Genomic DNA, 18,629 nt, shown 5'->3' on the forward strand with positions numbered 1-18,629 from the left:
TTCGGTTTTATATTAGTTTTCGTAGTTCTATGTAGACAAGATAATCAAATGATCTTTGCAGTTTTTTTAGATCTTTTTTTAGAAATATACATGTTTCCTGCATGGTTTGTTTCCTCGGTCATTGTCCACAGGACTCTGAGAAGCTGTAGGAATATGCAGGCGCAGGCTCCAGGCCCGGCTTGATCTCCAACGCTGTGGGAAAGGACTGCACATCATGGGGTCCTGATCCCTGTGCTCCTCCGTGCCACCTGGACAGAGCCCGGGAAGAGTGATTGCGCTTTTTTAGATTTTATAGTGCTTTTTTTTTTTTTTTAGTGCTACAATATCAGAGGACGTTATTCATCATTGTTAAGTATTTGCTTTGGGAGAGGATAAGAACTGAGAAGAAGCTGGATAAGAAACACACCATGATTATGCCTTTGCTGTATTGATCAAAGAAGCACAAAATTATTTTTGATGACCTTGTTCATTACATATATATTCTTTAAATGGAAGACTGTCAATATTAAATTACCTGTTCAGATTTATTTGCTATTTTACACCTCTCTTATTCAATAAGTTTATATCAAGTTCCATTTTAGTTCATTTTCTTTTGATCATTGAGAATGTCGGTGTTTAATGAGCTGAAACTGAAGTAGGTCAATAAAATGAAGAGATTAACAGTCTATTCTTACCAGAGACTGGAAATACATTTTACTCTGGGGCAAAAAGCGATTTTTTCCCAAAAGGTTTTTGATCAACTTTAAAAGGTAAGGGAAGTAGACCCAACAGAGAAGATTGAAAGAGCTGAGGAATCAATGAGTTCTTTTGGTTTTCAGGTAAAGATATGTGGACCAGTGTTTGCATAGAGCTTTAGTAACAAAAGCAAAGCCACAATTTACTTTTCATTTTTATACATATGGTGAGCACAAGCAAATACACTTTAGGTTATTAAATGCTTAGTGTGTAATTCATCCTTGGAAATATATATGTAACCAGGAAAAATAGTAGGTATGAAAAAACATTGAAATGTTGCCCTGAGTTAAATAAATGTCAAAAGCAAATATTTTAACTTATTATTAACTATAACATGGTCAAGTGTTTTAGTGAATAACATTGCACTTTTAATTTTTTAATCACTTAGTCTTGACTTTATGACTTCTTGAGCGTGTGGCTGTTGAGAAGTGACATGTGGATATCAGTGTAGGTAAAGAAGGATGGATGGTGGAGGCAAGGCTTAGGTGGAGTTCGGTTCTCCCTGTGTAGCTGGAAGAAGTTAGACAAGTAAACACCTTAACTTCTTATACATGTTTTCTCCATCTTCACATGGAAAGGGACTTAGGCTTGTGCCTTTGACCTTTCAGTGTTTTCTGAAGACCCTGTGAAATATATTCATAAATTGTAGTTTATTTTTAACATGGATTATAACTAGTTATAAAATTTTATTCTTTGATATTTAAAAAATTTCTTTTCCTTCATGCTCATAAATTACCAAAACATTCAAATTACATTGTCCTCTTTATTTCCTTTCAAAATGGTAATGCTTTGCTCTTAGCAACAGCCCTTGTTTTCATTCTTAATTTTTGTGTTCATTCTGTGCTAACATAAAATTTATTCACTCTCATTACATAGTTTAAGAACAAGACTACTTTTTCTCTAAAATACAGTTTCTAAAAATAATTCACCAAAGTCAAGAGGGAAATACTTAACCTGGACATATAAGATGATTTTCAGACTGAGTAATTAGTGATAGATTTTCAATATATGATAGGTTTCACCCAGTGAGTAGGGGTTAATTCTCTACTATGATTTATCATGTTCTTATATGTGACACTCCCCATGGGCCTTCTTTGTCCCGTATTGAGATAAGAACTCTTTGTCTTCATGAAAGGCACAAGGCTGGAGTCTTTTGTTTGCCCCTTCAGCTGGATTCTCCATGCTGCTGTGCACTGCATTCATAAACATTTATCTCTGTGGAGATCATTAGGGGTAATGACTGAAGAAGAGACTAGGTGGGGCCTACCTTCCTAATGCAGAGACCCTTTTATACAGTTCCTCATGTTGTGTTGACCCCAATCATAAAATTATTTTTGTTGTTACTTCATAACTATAATTTTGCTACTGCTATGAATCGGGCGACCCCTGTGAAAGGATAGTTTGACCCCCAAAGGGGACACGACCCACAGGTTGAGAACCGGTGAGGTAGGCGGAGTAAAGTCTTTCCTGTGTTGAGACTGTGGGCTGTCCCTCTACTTAAGATCCTGATGCTGCACTTTACATATAGTCCAGCTTCTCGGATGATTTGCTCCACATCAAGAGTGAACAAGTATGGCGAGAAGATACAACCCAGACACACACTTTTCCTGATTTTAAACCATGCAGTAGTCCCTTGATATGACTGCACAATGGCCTCTTGGTCCGTGTACAAGTTCCAATAGTGCACAACGAAATGTGGAACTCCCGTTCTTCTGAAGGTTATTCACTGTTTATTACGCTCTATACAGTCGAGTGCCTTTGCGTAGTCAATGAAAGACAGACAAACATCATTCTGGTCATTTCTTCTTTTTAGTCAAGATCTCTCTGACATCAGCAATGTTCCATGTCCTCCTCTGAAACCAGCCTGAACTTCTGGCAATTCCCTGTCAACATGCTGCCATAGCCGTGGTTGATGATGTTAAGCATCAATTTACTTGCATGCAATATCAGTGATATTGCTGTATAGTTTGAGAATTCTGTTGGGCCACTTTTCTTTGGAACGGACACAAATATGTCTTTCAGATTTTCTGGCATAGAAAGTGAGTGCTTCCAGGGCTTCTTCAGCTTTTGAAACACTTCAACGGATAGTCTGTCAATTCCTGGAGACTTGTTTTTGTCTAATGCATTTCATGCACCTTGAACTTTTTCCTTCAGCCCCATTGGTTCTGTATCATGTGTTCCTACTTGAAATGATAGGCTGTGGAATATTTTTTTCTGGTAGAGTGCTTTCTGGGTATTCTTTCGATCTTCTCTTGGTGCTGTTACTTTATTCAATATTTTTCTTCTTGAGTCTTTCAAAATTGCAACTCAAGGCTTGAATTTGTTCTTGAGTTCTTTCAGTTTAAGATATGCTGAGTGTGTTCTTCCCTTTTGGTTTTCTAATTATAGGTCAATGCATATTTCATTATAATATTTGGCTTTGTCTTCTTGAGCTGCCCTTTGAAACTTTATTTCAGCTTCTTCATCTTTTTTCCATTTGCTGTCAGGTGACACCTCAGTACAGCTCTCCCTAGCTTCTAGTGTTATTTATCTTCTTTCTTTACCCTCCAGGGAGTAGTAAGAGTATCACGTATTCCCATCCAATTTCTTTATTGCATTCTTTTCTTTTTCACTTAAAAATTATTAATCGGTAGTTAATATATATATATATATATCATATTATTCCATAGTTCAATCAAGTCAAGCAGAATTGTACAATTGCTATCACAATCAGTTTTTAAACATTTTTTTCTCCCTGAACTCCTTGACATGGTCTCCCTTTTACCTTTCTCACCACTGTATCCTAATGTGGCAGTTACATAATCTGGTGCCAACTTGACAGCATTAAGAGTGAAGGGGTGGAATTCAGCCTGTCAATCAGGTCACAGCCTGATGACCTCATTTGTAGGCACGAAGGAGATAGATAGCTCACTGGACGCCAGGGACTCTCTCTGCTTGACTTTCCTGTTGACAAGGCTCATGGAGATTTCTGATGGAGTTAGAGCCCTGGAGCTGGAAGAGCCCCATAGAAACCCAGGACCGTGCTGAGATACTTCCACTGACACTGGATCCATAAGACTTTCCACCCACTGGCCTGCCATCTTCCTGCATTCAGCATCATTGCATGTGTTGCATGAGTCTGAAGAGGAAATTATAGAATGGTATCAGACATATGGGCTAATATTAGACTTAGGGACTTGTTCTGGATTGGGCTAGGATGTTTCCTTAATATATAATTACTCTTTTATATAAAGCTCTTTCTTATACACTTATGAGCGTCTATGAATTTGTTTCTCTAGTGAGCCCAGACTAACACATCTCCCCCCACCCCCAAACAAAACAAAACAAAAAAACCTTATTCCACTTGCTCTCCCTATAGGTTCATCAATCATGGGCTTCATTACCGAAACACAGAAAAACATATAACACAACTTCCTGAAGGCGATCTCTACTGACATAACAACTCTGAGATACACCCTAATATGAACAAGCAAAACCAAAAGAAAAATACAGAAAGTGTTGAAAACCAGATCAGGTCCATCATGTGTCAGAGGGAGGATCAACTGATCACGTTAACTATCCAAGTCATATCTGTCTTTGATCTTCTCGACTCGTCTCTCTAATGCAGCCTGTTTAGTACCCACTTCCCCCACATGCCTCAATTGGGGATAGAGGGAGTTCTCCAGAGGCTTGTTTCCTATGTTGTTCACACAAATGAACCTCGGGCTCCCACTGCCATCCATCACCTTCTGCAAACCAATAATCAGTTTGAGAGTGCCAATCTGTTTCTTCCCAGAAGTCTGTGTGGTAAAACATTGTGTACTTGAAATATTTTCACTCTTAGCTTTTAGATTTGATTTTTTATTTAAAATGTCTGGAAACTTATTGTTCCAAATGTTTTTGCATGATCAAGTCAAAGATGGATTCCCCATTTCATTTGCCTAATGATAATGCTGTTGTTGTTTTTTCCCCTATTCTTTTGCCTCAAATTTTTTAGATTTTATTTGCAAGTTTTACTAGATTGATAACATCATATTATAACACAATATTTTAATCCCATCCACCTCATCTATTTACCCGATTGCCCAAAACATATCAATATGCCTCTATAATGGATCTACCCAGCAGTATTGCTACCACCATTATTTAATGTAGCATCTTTTCATGACTGTATTACTTAATTAGCCTGGGTCTGCTCGTGGCTGTCGTCAGTCCCTTTTCCAGAGAGATTTGTATAAAGTCTTAATTTCTATTGTTCAATTCCTTAAAAATGCCAGGATTTCTGAAGCCAAAGTGGGTGAACAAGTAAATGTGGTGAAGAAAGCTGATGGTGCCCGGCTATCAAAAGAGATAGTGACTGGGGTCTTAAATGCTTGAAGATAAACAAGCGGCCATCTAGCTCAGAAGCAACAAAGCCCACATGGAAGAACACACCAGCCTGAGTGAGCGAGTGATCCCAAAGGGATCAGTTATCAGGCATCAAAGAACAAAAAATGATCATATCATTGGCTGCACACCTCCATGATAGGATCGCTGAAGACAAATGGGTGCATAAGCAAATGTGGCGAAGAAAGCGGATGGTGCCCGGCTATCAAAAGAGATAGTGTCTGGGGTCTTAAAGGCTTGAAGATAAACAAGCGGCCATCTAGCTCAGAAGCAAAAAAGCCCACATGGAAGAAGCACACCAGCCAGTGCGATCACGAGGTGTCAAAGGGACCAGGTATAAGGCATCATGCAAAAAAAAAAAAAGAATATGTGTGTGTGTGTGTATATATATATATGTATATATATACCACATTGAATGAAGGGGGAAGTTCAGAGTGGAGACCCAAGGCCCAAGAGTCGGCCACTGGAGATCCCCTCATAGAGGGGCTTAGGAGAGGAGATGGGTCAGTCAGGGTGCAAGGTAGTACCGACTAAGAGCACAGCTTTCCCCCAGATCCTGGATGCTTCCTCCCCCCAACTACCATGATCCGAATTCTACCTTGCAGGGCTGGATAGGGCAGAGGTTGTACACTGGTACATATGAGGGCTGGAGGCACAGGGAACCCAGGGTGGACGATACCTTCAGGACCAAGGTTATGAGGGGCGATGCTGGGAGAGCGTAGGGTGAGTGGGTTGGAAAGGGCGAACTGATTAGAGGGATCCACTTGTGACCTCCTCCCTGGGAGAGGGACGACAGAGAAGGGGGGGAAGGGAGACTCCGGATAGAGCAAGATATGACAAAATAACGATGTATAAATTACAAAGGGCACATGAGGGAGGGGGGAGCGGGGAGGGAGGGGAAAAAAAAAGAGGACCTGATGCAAAGGGCTTAAGTGGAGAGCAAATGCTTTGAGAATGATTGGGGCGGGGAATGTATGGATGTGCTTTATACAATTGATGTATGTATATGTATGGATTGTGATAAGAGTTGTATGAGTCCCTAATAAAATGTAAAAAAAGAAAAGAAAATGATTAGGGCAAAGAATGTACAGATGTGCTTTATACAATTGATGTATGTATATGTATGGACTGTGATAAGAGTTGTATGAGCCCCTAATAAAACGTTTAAATAAAAAAAAAAGAGTAAAAAAAATGCCAGGATTTTAAACAAAATAACAACATGGTTATATTTGAATACATAAAGCATCTATAACACATCAACTAAATATAAAACAAAATCACACAGCAAAATGAATGACGAGGGCAAAGATGCCCATGGTATTTCGTGTGTCATGCATGACAATCAAAATGCTGCCATCGTGTGGGAGTTACACAATCTGATGTCAATTTGGGATGTGAGAGGATTCAGAGTGAAGGGTGGATTCTAGTCTGTCAATTAGGTCGTAGCCAATGAGGCCTCTGTGTGGGTGTGGCTTTCTCCTTAGGATTCTGGAAATTCCAGGATTTTCTCTTTGGAGGTGGCAGACACTGTCTCTCTCTGATCATAGTCTGAGAGACTCTACTGACAGGACACATGGATCTATGCTCATGAAAATGAAAGCCCAGGATCTAGAGGAGCCATATGAAGGCCGACGCCAGAGCTAAGATGCTTCCATTGTCACTGAATCTACAAGACTATCTACCCACTGGCTTGTGATCTTCCCGCATTTGGCATCATTGCGTGTGTTTCGTGAGTCTGAAGAGGACTTTATAGATTGGTATTGGGTATATGGGCTAATATTGAACTTATGGACTTTATCTGGAGTGGGCTGGGATGTATTCTTAATGTACAGTTGTTCTTGTATATAAAGTTCTTTCTTATACACATGAGTGTCTATGAATTTTTTTCTCTAGTCTATCCCAACTAACACACATCATTAATCAGCAAATAAGCTTTTAGAAATCAGTAACAGAAAAACTGATGTTCTAAGAAAACTGAAAATGAAAAAGAATATAAAGAGGAAATCCAAATAATATAAATATCTAATAAGGATCAATAGTGATGATTGAGCTTGACATTAACAGAAGCAAAAAAAATTAGTTAATCATTTTATGTGTGAATTAAGTGTCAACAGAACCATTAAAAACAAAACAACAACTCCAAAAAACCTTAGTAATAGCATACTGGGGAAGATTAAAAATACTTATATGTAATATCTCCCAAATTATATGAAGTAGGCTCCTTTCATTCAGAAACACTGAAAATAAGACTGATGAAGCCAATCTATCTGTAGGGTGCAGGTGCAGTTCCAGATCACTGCAATAAAGCACATGGCATAATTAAGTGAGTCACACAGTTTTTTGTTTCCTAGTACATATAAAAATAATGTTTATAGGAAACATGACTCCCATAACACAAACAATCAAATAGCAAAGCCCCCAATTCACTGCCATCCTACGGCATCAATTCCGGCTCAGAGAAACCCTGTAAGACAGAGTAGAACTCCCCCTTTGAGTTTCTGAGACTGTAACTCTTTATGGAAGTAGAAAGCGCTTTCTCCTGAGGAGTGGCTGGTGGTTTTGAACTGTTGGCCTTGTGGTTAGCAGTGCAACCCATGACCATTACACTAACAGGGTTCCATATACCATCAGAAAACAGGCCCAACTCTTGAGAATGATGATGGCAACAAAGGTACAAATGCGCTTGACACAGTGGATGTATGTATGGATTGTGATGAGAGTTGTACGAGCCCCTGATAAAATGATTTAAAAAAAAAAGTAAAAAACAGGCCCAACTCTCTTGGTCTAAAAGCATTTCAGGGAAGGAAATAGACCATCAGGGTCTAGGACTTATTGTTTACTGTTAATGAGTAGGCCAATACGTTTAGACTTTTATTGCTTCTCTTTGGAAGTAGATAACCAGGCTTTTCTTCTAAATTTTAGTGTGAGACCTATTCAGCACCATAGCCATGCACAGACTCAAGTGACAGATAATGGCTGTGTTTAAGGTGCATTGGCCAAGAACTGAACTCAGGTCTCTCTCATGGAAGGCAAGACTACTATTGCTAAACTGTTCATTACTGAGTCTAGGAGTGTGACTACCTTATATTGAGCAGTATCTTTTCTAACTAGAGGTGGATTTGGGCCAGCTTCTAGAACATTTGGATGTACAAGTTATATGTGCCAATCCAGAGGTGTTTGAATACATCGTGAACAGTTTTCATGGTTCCTTGGTGTTTATAGCAAAAGCTCTCGGGCACTGTATTTAAATATTTTCTGCCTCCTTTACTGGGCTAGTCTATGGTCTTGTCACTTATTCCTGTGCTACCTCCTGTTGGAAGAAATGATGTTTCAAAAGCTGTGAACATTCTTGCATATTTGCTGGGAATGCCAAGCATTCAAGGCCCTGGCTGCCTTTTACTTCTGTTATTTCTCAGAGACCTGTTTGCACCTAGCAACTTTAAGAGCTTGCTTCGTGAATGACAAAGAGGAGGATCTCTTTCCCTAAAAGATAAGTGAATATCCAGCAAACTCCTAGTTTCTCTCCTATAACACAACAGGCTATCTATGCAGGCATCTGCTTAGGCCCCCCCCCCCCCCCCCACCGGAGAGCAAGCTAACTTGCAAATCCAAACAAAATTGCTGCTCACACTCCTTGATGCGGCCTCAGTCTCATGTCTTCTGGCCACACTCATGAAATAGAAACAGGCTAATCTGTTGGCTTTCACACAGGAAAACTCCCAAATTCTTCACAAGCTACCAACGATCTCCCACTCAACGACTGTACACAGACCCAGCATTTTCTTGAAGCCACGTGGCAGTGTGGTGTCCCTCATAGGAACAGCTTGTCTTCTGTTGTCTTCTTCTGGAATATTATTTCCTCCCTTCACTTTCTCCCAGGCCTAGCTAACCAGTCTGAGTCCAGATCTGTTTTGCTATGTAACAGCTTCATGAACACTGAAAAATTAACCACGCAAATGTGCCTTCTCATTTAAAAATAGAGATCATTTTTACCTTTTTTGTTTCTAACTGGGACTGTAAAGCAACTAGTTAAAAAATCCTTTTCATGATGTTGTTCAAAGCCTCCTTTGACCCTTTTTCTCATGCCTCAAAGAAAATGAAATAATTTTCTCTCTGTGACCCAACAGACCTTGGTATATTCTTCATAGCATTTTAACACGTTAATTAAAAATTTCACAAATGTTATTTCCCCTCCAATGCACCCTGATGGATTAAAAACTATTTTACCTTTCTTGGTGCTGCTAATAATTATCACAGTATCTTGTACAGAACAGGTGCTTAATAAATATTTTATGAATTCATTTGATTTGTTAATCAAAATATAGAACAGGAAATTACCCTGCAATTTAGTGCAGGTGGAAGGAAGACTTAGCACCTCCTGATTTTTCTGTTTGGGGGGTGTGGGACTCAGGTTTCTGGATTGGGGTTACCTTGGTTTTTGCTTCAAGCTACTGAAAGATTCATGCACAGAAGCACTTTTGTAATCCTAGTGAGTTTTTATGAAGGAAAGGGAAACAAGTGGAAAGAATACAGGAACAGGGAGCAGAAAACCTCCACGTGCGGAACTGGAGAATCCCCGGAGGCCAAGGGAGCAGGTCCCCCAAGCAGGCCCTGAGTGGGCCCTAATGGGGGTGGGGGAGGGCACACAGGCGCATGTGTTACACACATGCACACTCAGGAGGCTCTCAGCTTACAGCCTGCACCTGAGCAGGAGCAGAGTAAAAGAGGGCTGCAGGGACCAAGAGGGCCAAGTGAATGTGCTGAGATGCACGCCTGGCTCTTTGTCTCTCTAGCCCTGCCTGGCAACAGGAGGCACATGGTTGAAGGCATTGGCCCATCCTACTGGCTGCACTTAAGCACACCTCTGTGACGTCATGGGCATGGCTGTGGCTAGGTTTGGTTCATGTGCACTAGGGTTGCTTGTGTCTGACCTTGCTGAGTTTGGATCTTTCCCATAGGGGTCTGATTAGTGTGACTGATCTCTTTCCACCCTCTGTAGTTGGGTCCTATGCAGGCTTAGGGGGACAACCCCTAATAGGACTGATGAGCCCATTTATTCTGTAGGGCTGCCCATTCCCATCCTCAAATTAGAAATAAACTAATTTATCTGAATTCATGCTGTCCTTTAAATAAACTGTGGTTAAACCGACATCTCAGAGAATAATCATTAAAACTCGAATTTGATTCCATTGCCTATTAGCTGTTCACTAGCGTTCTTAGCAGAAAGGCTTTCACTTACTTGGGGGGAAATGCTGTGTGTTCACTGTCTCTCAAAGAGTTACAGTAAATATTGTATTTTAAGGCCCTGAGAACCACTTTATTTTCACAATGAAAGAATGTATGTGATTGAGCTTCTCTTTTACCATTGTTCTGGGACTTAAGGAACTTAACCACTAGTTAAGGAACCGCTAGTTGGAAATATGAAAGCAGCAGATGGTGATATACGAGATTGAATTGCTAGAACCCACAGAGGAAAAGGGAGTCTCAGACAACTTCTGGTTTTTCAAATGGCTTTCAGAGTACAGAAGGCACTGGCGGGTGGAAAGCTCAATACGGGGCATGCCAGCAAGGGCTCTTGTGGTCTGTCAGTATGTAAACATAAATTGTTGTTGTTGCTTTTGTTGTGAAGTGTAATTTAGCTGGTCCTAACTGGTAGTGCCTCCACATACAATGGAACAATATGCGGCCCGGTCTTGCTCCATCCCCACAATTATTGTGATGTTTGAACTTGTCACTGAAGCCATTGCATTATGCTGAGTCATTGAAGGTCTTGTTATCACTTACTCTTTACCAAGCATAATGTTCTTTTTAGGAGCTGATCTTTCCCGATAGCGCATCCAGAGTATGTGAGGTGAAGCATGATGGCGATCATCCTTGCTTATAAGGAACATTTTAGCTGCACCGTCGCCAAAATAACCAAACCAAGCTTACTGCCATTGAGTTGATGCTAACACATTGCGACCTAATTTAGGACAAGGTAGTATTGCCCTTGTGTAACAGGAGTAACAACCCATCTTTGTCCAGTGGAGGGGTTGGTACTTTCAAACGGTGGACTTTGCAGTTAGAAACTCAATGGGTAGTGCTTTATCCAACACAGATTTATTTGTTCTGGGAGTCTAAGGTTGTGTGTGTGTGTATGTACATGTATGTGTGTGTGATGGTTAGAAATGTAGGTCTAAGTATCACTAGAAAAAGTGAAAGTAGTGAGGAACTTATGCCAGGGGCTCAACTAGAAAATGCTTGGGAACTTATGATGGCAGCATATGTACAAATATGCGTGATACAGGTGATATATAGCATGTTATAAGAGCTCTAAAAGCCCCCAGTGAAATTATCTAAAAGGCAATCATGAAAAATTAAAATGAAGGCTCAGCAGTAGAAACAGAAAGCTATGGCAATGTGTGAATCGGTGAATTCCTTGCAGTGGTGATGTCATTTGGAGAGGACGAGCGGCAGGATTTGAGGGAGCACTTAAAGTTAAGGAGTAGAAAGGGTGGGAGGAAGATCTAGCGGTGTCTAGAAGTCAAGGGAAAATAGGGGTTCTGAAACCTGGGATGTAATGTCTGATTCCACTAGTAAGTCAAGGACGGTTAGAAATGCGTAAATATATCTTGCGTTTCACAACTAGGAAATCAACAGTTAACTAGGTGAATGTTTCCATCAAGGAGTGGTGGTGTTAGAATCTACACTGCAAGATTAGCCTGAGAATTAAAATCCTTTTGTAAGGGTAACAGTGAATTCAGATCACCCTTCCAAGAAGCTTAATTTTGCAGATAAGAGAAGAAAAAGTGGGGCAATGAATTTACAAATGTGCTTTACACAATTGATGTATGTATGGATTGTGATAAGAGTTGTATGAGCCCCTAATAAAGTGATAAAAAGAGAAGAAAAAGTGTATGTATAATTTGTCATACATATGTGTGTGTTTACTTTTTCATGAGCAAGTCTATAGATTTAAAAAAAATCTATAGATTGAGGGTGTGGGAATGATTGAGGCAAAAATCTGTCATGTTAGCCTCTTTTCCATGTTAAAAGACTTTGGACTTGATCCCAAGAAAAATAGAAGGTCACCGAAGATCTTTGAGTATAAGTGACACGAACACATTCACATTTTTTGAAAGATTTGCCTTGCCTCTAGGTTATCCAGTTAATAAATCTATTTAAGGTGCAAGAGAAGAATGATAGTAACAAAGCAGTTTTGATGCCATCGTGCGTTATGTGTTGGACTGTTAATTTCAAGGTCACAATTTGAATGAGTTTGTCTGCTCCTAGAAAGATTTACAGCCTTGAGCAGCGTAGGAGCATGTCCATTCTGTCCTGTGGGTGGTGATGAGTCCAAATTGATTGCTATGCATCTGACTTGACGATGTAAGTCAGGTCAGCTGATTGGGATAATGACCTGCAATTTATCTTACCAGATGGGGAGAAGTTCATTAAAATATTGTGCAAGAGGTAGCGTCAATATAATTCTGTTTTCCTTTCTCTGCTAATCTTGTCACCAGACCCTATTACTGTATTTCCCATATGCCTTTAAATTGTATGTCTCTATGAAATCAACCCTGAAGTATCACAGGAACATATTGAGCGTAGATTCCTGACTGTGTGAATAATTCTGGTTAGATAACATGTTGTGTGTGGTTGATCAGACATATGACAGATGCTATTCATGATGCAGTTAACATATTCTTACACTGGTTGCCTCTCCTAATTATCTATTGCTAAGTCAGTTCTAAAGCTTCTAGGAGAGCCAGACAGTAATGTGAGCCAGGAGGGGTCAAACTATTTAGTGTTTATGTTTCAATTAACTCTAGATTTCTCTCTAACATACGTTTTTATTTACAAACTTTTTATTATTGTTTAAATCAGTGTATGGAAAGAATTTAATACATTCAAAAATAATAGTGAGAAAATAATATGAATTCATCGATAAAATACTACAAAAATAAACATAGGACAAAGAACATGAAACCAGGCATAAAGTTAGGTTAAAAATATGAAGGAGTTTAAGAAATTTGTGGAAAATGCAATGAAAAGAGAATGAGATTTTTTCATGGACTTTTTGAAGCTCCTCCATTCCTATAAATTGTAGCAAAATTAGGGATGAACACTTGTGACCTCAGCTGAAATGTGTGTTTCCTAATAGCCACTTTGCAGAGGCGAGTACAGTCTGTTCTGTGATTCGGAGTATTAATTCAGGAGAAAGAGGCACGGGGAAATGAACGAGACGTTTGACACAGGCCTCATATAATAAATTATATGAAGGGGCTATAGAAAGTCTGTGGGCCCTGTCAGAGGCATGAGGCTCACTGAGGCTAGGGGAGTGCAGGACAGGGGAAAGGGAACGGTCCTGTTTGGGAGAACATTAGCGCCTGTCTGTTGGGTTAGGGGAGTAGGGCTGACCCTCCAGAGGGTGTGGTGTGGGGAGTGACTGAGGATGCTTGTGCGGACATTAGGTGGGGATTGTCTCTAGTGGCTTGCAGCGGGTGGGCAACATTGGACTGGAATGTCTGGGGATACTAGAGTATCCCGAGAAACCAGACTGGGTGGCGTGGTACCCTGGGACACACAATCCTGGATCTTCAGGGCACAGGGCATGCTCCAGAGGCTGCATCGGGGCAACCACTGGGTGAACTGGCAACCATTTGTAACCTGAGGACTTAAGTTGGAAAATACATGGGTCCGAGGAAGCAGAAGACAGTTGAAGAATGGGGACAAACAAGGTCTTGCTACATCAACAGCCTATATTGCTGCATTAAGATACATATTATTCTCGAAGCCCTGTGATAACATTGCCCTATTTTGCATATGCTTGTTCATATTAGGGTGTATGTCAGAGGTGTGTTGACATTGGGGGCTACCCGCATGAAGTTGTGTTGTTTGTTTTTCTGGGTTTTTTTTGGTAAATGAAAGCCAGGGGCATTGAGCCTATAGGAAAAGCAAACATAGTACAGTGGACCTTGGGAGGAGGGGAGACTGACAGAAGAGGGGGAGATAAAAGGGAGATGGTGTCAAGGAGTCCAGGAAGGAAAGGTATGTTTGGACACTGATTATGGAAGCAATTGTTCAATCTATGCCGTATGACATGATTGAAGTACGGAATGGTATGACAGATGTATTACACCCCAAGTTTCAACAAATTAAAAGGAAAAAAAAAGCGTAGATCCAGGAATGAGTTTAGGGTTCATACTAAATCCTAGCTCCAACTTAAGAACAATTAGTTCTTACATCATGGCCCTGCTTGATACTCGCCCACAGGAAGGGAACACAGAAGATACTGGGTACTATAGACACATTTTGATGGTGCCCGGCTATCAGATAAAATAGCACCTGGAGGTTTTTTTCTTTTTCCCAATGGGAAAACATTTCTTTTTTTCTTTAAAAATCATTTTATTAGGGGCTCATACAACTCTTTTTTAAAAAACATTTTATTAGGGGCTCATACAACTCTTATCACAATCCATACATATACATACATCAATTGTATAAAGCACATCTGGACATTCTTTGCCCTAATCATTTTCAAAGCATTTGCTCTCCACGTAAGCCCTTTGCATCAGGTCCGCTTTTTTCCCCCTCCCTCCCCACTCCCTCCTCACTCATGAGCCCTTGATAATTTATAGATTATTATTTTGTCATATCTTGCCCTATCCAGTGTCTCCCTTCACCCCCTTCTCTGTTGTCCGTCCCCCAGGGAGGAGGTCACCTGTAGATCCTTGTAATCGGTTCCCCCTTTCCAACCCACTCACCCTCTACTTTCCCAGTATTGCTCCTCACACCTCTGGTCATGAAGGTATCATCCACCCTGGATTCCCTGTGCCTCCAGCACCTGGGGTTTTAAAGGCTTGTTTCCAAACAAGCAGCCATCTAAGTGAGATGTCAACTAAGTCCACGTGGAGGAAATGCACCATTCTCAGTCACCAACAGATCAGAATCCTAATAATCTGAAGTTGAAGGAGCCCGAAATTGTGAGACTCTGGTGTGCAGAAGGTGGTAGATGACAGGGGGAGCCCACGATTCATTTGTGGAACTACCTAGGATATAAACCTCTGGAGAACTCTATCTAAAACTGAAGGACGAGAGGAAAGTAACCACTGAACAGAGTGCTTGGGAGAGAGGAGTATTATGATGCAGGCTGGATCTGATGTAGTTTCCAAAATGTCTGTATTTGTGGTTTGTGTTGTTCAGTTTGTTTGTTTATATTAGGATGCATCTCAGAGCTCTTATATCAGTGGCGGTCACTCTCTTGAAGCTGTGTTTATGCTTTTCAATATTTTAGCACATGAAACCCAGAATTGATGATGCTATAGGAACAGAAAGTAGAATAAGGGGTTTGGGGAAGAGGAGGTTCAGTGGTGGTAATGGTAGGGCAAATGGGAGATGATGTCATAGAGACCATGTAGAAATAGAATGGAAACTTATAGTGGTAGCAATTGTACAATTCTACTTGACATGATCGAAATATGGAATAGTATGATATATGTATTAAATCCCAACTAATTCTTAAGAAGTGTGTGGAAAAATTGAATGAAAAGTTGATGGAATATAAATAAATTAGTAGGTGAGTTAGCTTTATTCGAAAGGAAAAACCCAGATACATTATTTAGCTTGTGGTCTTCTTGCTCAGAAACAGATCAAGTGGAGCAGAGACACTTGCTATGTAGTGAGAAATATATTGGTGTCTGGCAATACGGTGTTGGATAGAAATTAAAATATATTATTAGAGTAGATCTAGTAAGCAGTTTAAAGATGCTAATACATCTTCCTCTGGTGATCTTTTTTTGGGGATGCTTCAGGCAGGTATACTTGGTCTCCTTCGGCTGCTTATAACAAACAAACCTGGACTTTATTAATTCGTGTGGCATGGCACACTGAAAAATTTCACTGTCAGTCATGCCGTTATCTGAGTGCACAGGCAGTCCCAGGTTACCACTGTCTGACAATGACTGACAGACAACTCCTACCTATCCTTTAATGGTGTACAAATTTGCCCTCTTTTTGAAGTGATTGAACCAACCCCTACTTCTACACATTCTTCATCATGATCGCCTCCACTCGCTGCATGTTCAGCTTGTAAATCATTAGCAAGACTTTGAGCTTTTTCTTGCAACTAAAACCAAACTCATTTCCATTGAGTTGATTCCAATTCATAGCCACCCTATAGGACATGGTAGAACTGCCTCTGTGGGTTTCTGAGATGGTAAATCATTTTTATTATTATTAAATACTTTTACTGCAGGCTCTTACATCTCTTATCACAATCCATACATTCATCCAGTGTGTCAAGCACATTTACACATATACCGCCATCATCATTTTCAAAGCATTCTCTTCCCACTTGAGCCCCTGATATCAGCTACCCCCTCTTTCCCCCGCCCACCCTCCCTCATGAATCCTTGATAAGTTATAGATTATTTTCTTATCTTACATCATCCGCTGTCACCCCTCACCCACTTTTCCCTTGTTTGTCCCCCTGGGAGGTAGTTATAGGTTGTTGCCTGTGATTGATTTTCCTTTCTGCCCCCACCCTTCCCTAATCCTCCTGGTATCTCTACTCTCCTTGTTGGCCCTGAGAGGTTTATCTATCCTGGATTCCCTATGTTTCAGGCCCTTATCTGTAGCAGTGTGCATGTTCTGGTCTAATCCAATATGTAAGGTGGAATTGAAGTCATGATAGTGGGGGCGGGGAAGGAAGCACCAAGGAACTAAAGGAAAGTTGTTTGTTTTATTGGTGCTATACTGTACCCTGCCTGGCTTATTTCTCCCCTGTGACCCGTCTGTAGGGGGACGTCTAATTGTCTACAGATGGGCATTGGGTCTCCACTTCATGCCCCCGCTGGCCCCCCTACTCATCTTGTGTATGGTTTTGTTCTGGGTCCTAGATGCCTAGTACCTGGTCTCATCGGCACCTCATGATCACTCAGGCTGGTGTGCTCCTTCTGTGTGGGCTTTGTTGCTTCTCAGCTAGATGGCCACTTGCTTATCTTCAAGACCTCAGACGGTATGAGATGGTAAATCTTTATGGGAATCAAAAGTGTCATCTTTCTCCTGAGGAGCAGCTGGTGGTTTTGAAGTGCTGACCTTGTAGTTAGCAGACCATCTCATAAGCCACTAGGCCACCAGAGCGCCTGTGCTTGTACTGTAGTAAAGCTAAGTAAGAATCATATGCTCAAGTTCCAACTGACCTGCATATTATTAAAGGCACGATTGAGAACTGACCTCCTTCATACCCCTGGGATAGTTTGTACTTGTATTTTTCCTTTTTTAATCTTTTATTTTTTCATCTTAAATGTTAAACTTGTTTTCACAGTTTTATTGGCAAATAACTCACATGTTGGACAGTCAATAGTTCAGCCACAGCAGGAAGAGTTGTACAATCATCGCCACAGTTTCAGAACATTTTTAAAATTCTTGTATCCATCATTATTAGCTTTTCATTTCCCCATCCTCCTCTGACATACCCTCCAAAGAACCATTTTAATCCAGTTATTGTCTCTATAGATTCACCTATCCTGCATGTCATATACAGAGAAACATTAGCAAACAAAAAATGAACAAGAATAACAAAGTAAAACAGATAGAAAAATAAAGCACAAAATACAAAATAAAGCATAAAACACTTAAAAATTGAACAACTTTAAATGGATCATAAGAAAGATCAAGTGATGGGGTGCTATTAGCCTGCCAGCATCTGCAACACTCCACTTTCCAGAGCATTCTGCATGTTAGCAAGACTATTCACATCCTTGGTCCACAGTCAAAGGGGACTCCTCATGGGCTTAATTCACGAGCATTTCTTTTTCACTTTTTTTTTAACTGATGCATCTGTAAACTGGGTCAAAAGGGAGATCAGATAGGAAGATCATTGCATTTCAACCTAACTTTGCTTTCCATAATTGGCATTACAAGGCTCTCTGCTTGATAACACGGATACCATACTCCTCAACTACGATTGGAAGGGATCCACCCCGTGTGGACACTGGTGATGGATTTTGGGCTTCTGCTGTCATCAGTAACCTTCTGCAAACCAGGTGTTCACAATTTACGTTCGGACCCCATTCCCTCCTGTAGATTTGGATTATATATAGATTTTTACAATCTTTGGATCACCCAGGCTGGTTGCTTCTACCATGTGGACTTAGTTGACACCTCACTTATATGGTTGCTTGTTTGACAACAAGCCTTTTAAACCTCACCTTTTTCCCCCTCTAATAGCCAAGACCCATCTAGTTTCTTCATTGCACTTTTCTATAGCACCCATATTTTCATTGATCTCTTCATGAGGTCAAGGATCAACAGGCCCATGTAACATGAACTAGGTTTTCTTCGAGTGGGGTAGATTAAGTGCAAGCCCGCTCATACATCTTTGGTTTATATATGTCAGTGGTTCGCCTTAAAGACATCATTGTCATTTTATTTTATAGATCATCTAATAATTAATTTAGAAAATAATAATCCCCCTTGGGAAGAACTTCCACTGCCATCAAGTCAGTGCTAACTCATATTGACCCAGCGGGGCAGGGTAGAACTAC

The 18,629-nt window shown here is 40.5% G+C and overlaps 1 protein-coding gene and 1 pseudogene across 1 annotated transcript in view; one reads left to right on the top strand and one right to left on the bottom strand.

Moving 5' to 3' along the window:
* The window catches only part of GPC5 (glypican 5), a 558,236-nt gene that overhangs the window by 21,012 nt on the left and 518,595 nt on the right, over positions 1-18,629 (top strand). The gene's annotated exons all lie outside the window — the stretch shown is intronic.
* On the bottom strand, positions 89-281 carry LOC142461950 (small nucleolar RNA SNORA73 family; annotated as a pseudogene).

Source organism: Tenrec ecaudatus, chromosome 11, assembly GCF_050624435.1.
Source record: "Tenrec ecaudatus isolate mTenEca1 chromosome 11, mTenEca1.hap1, whole genome shotgun sequence".
Lineage (NCBI taxonomy): Eukaryota > Metazoa > Chordata > Mammalia > Afrosoricida > Tenrecidae > Tenrec > Tenrec ecaudatus.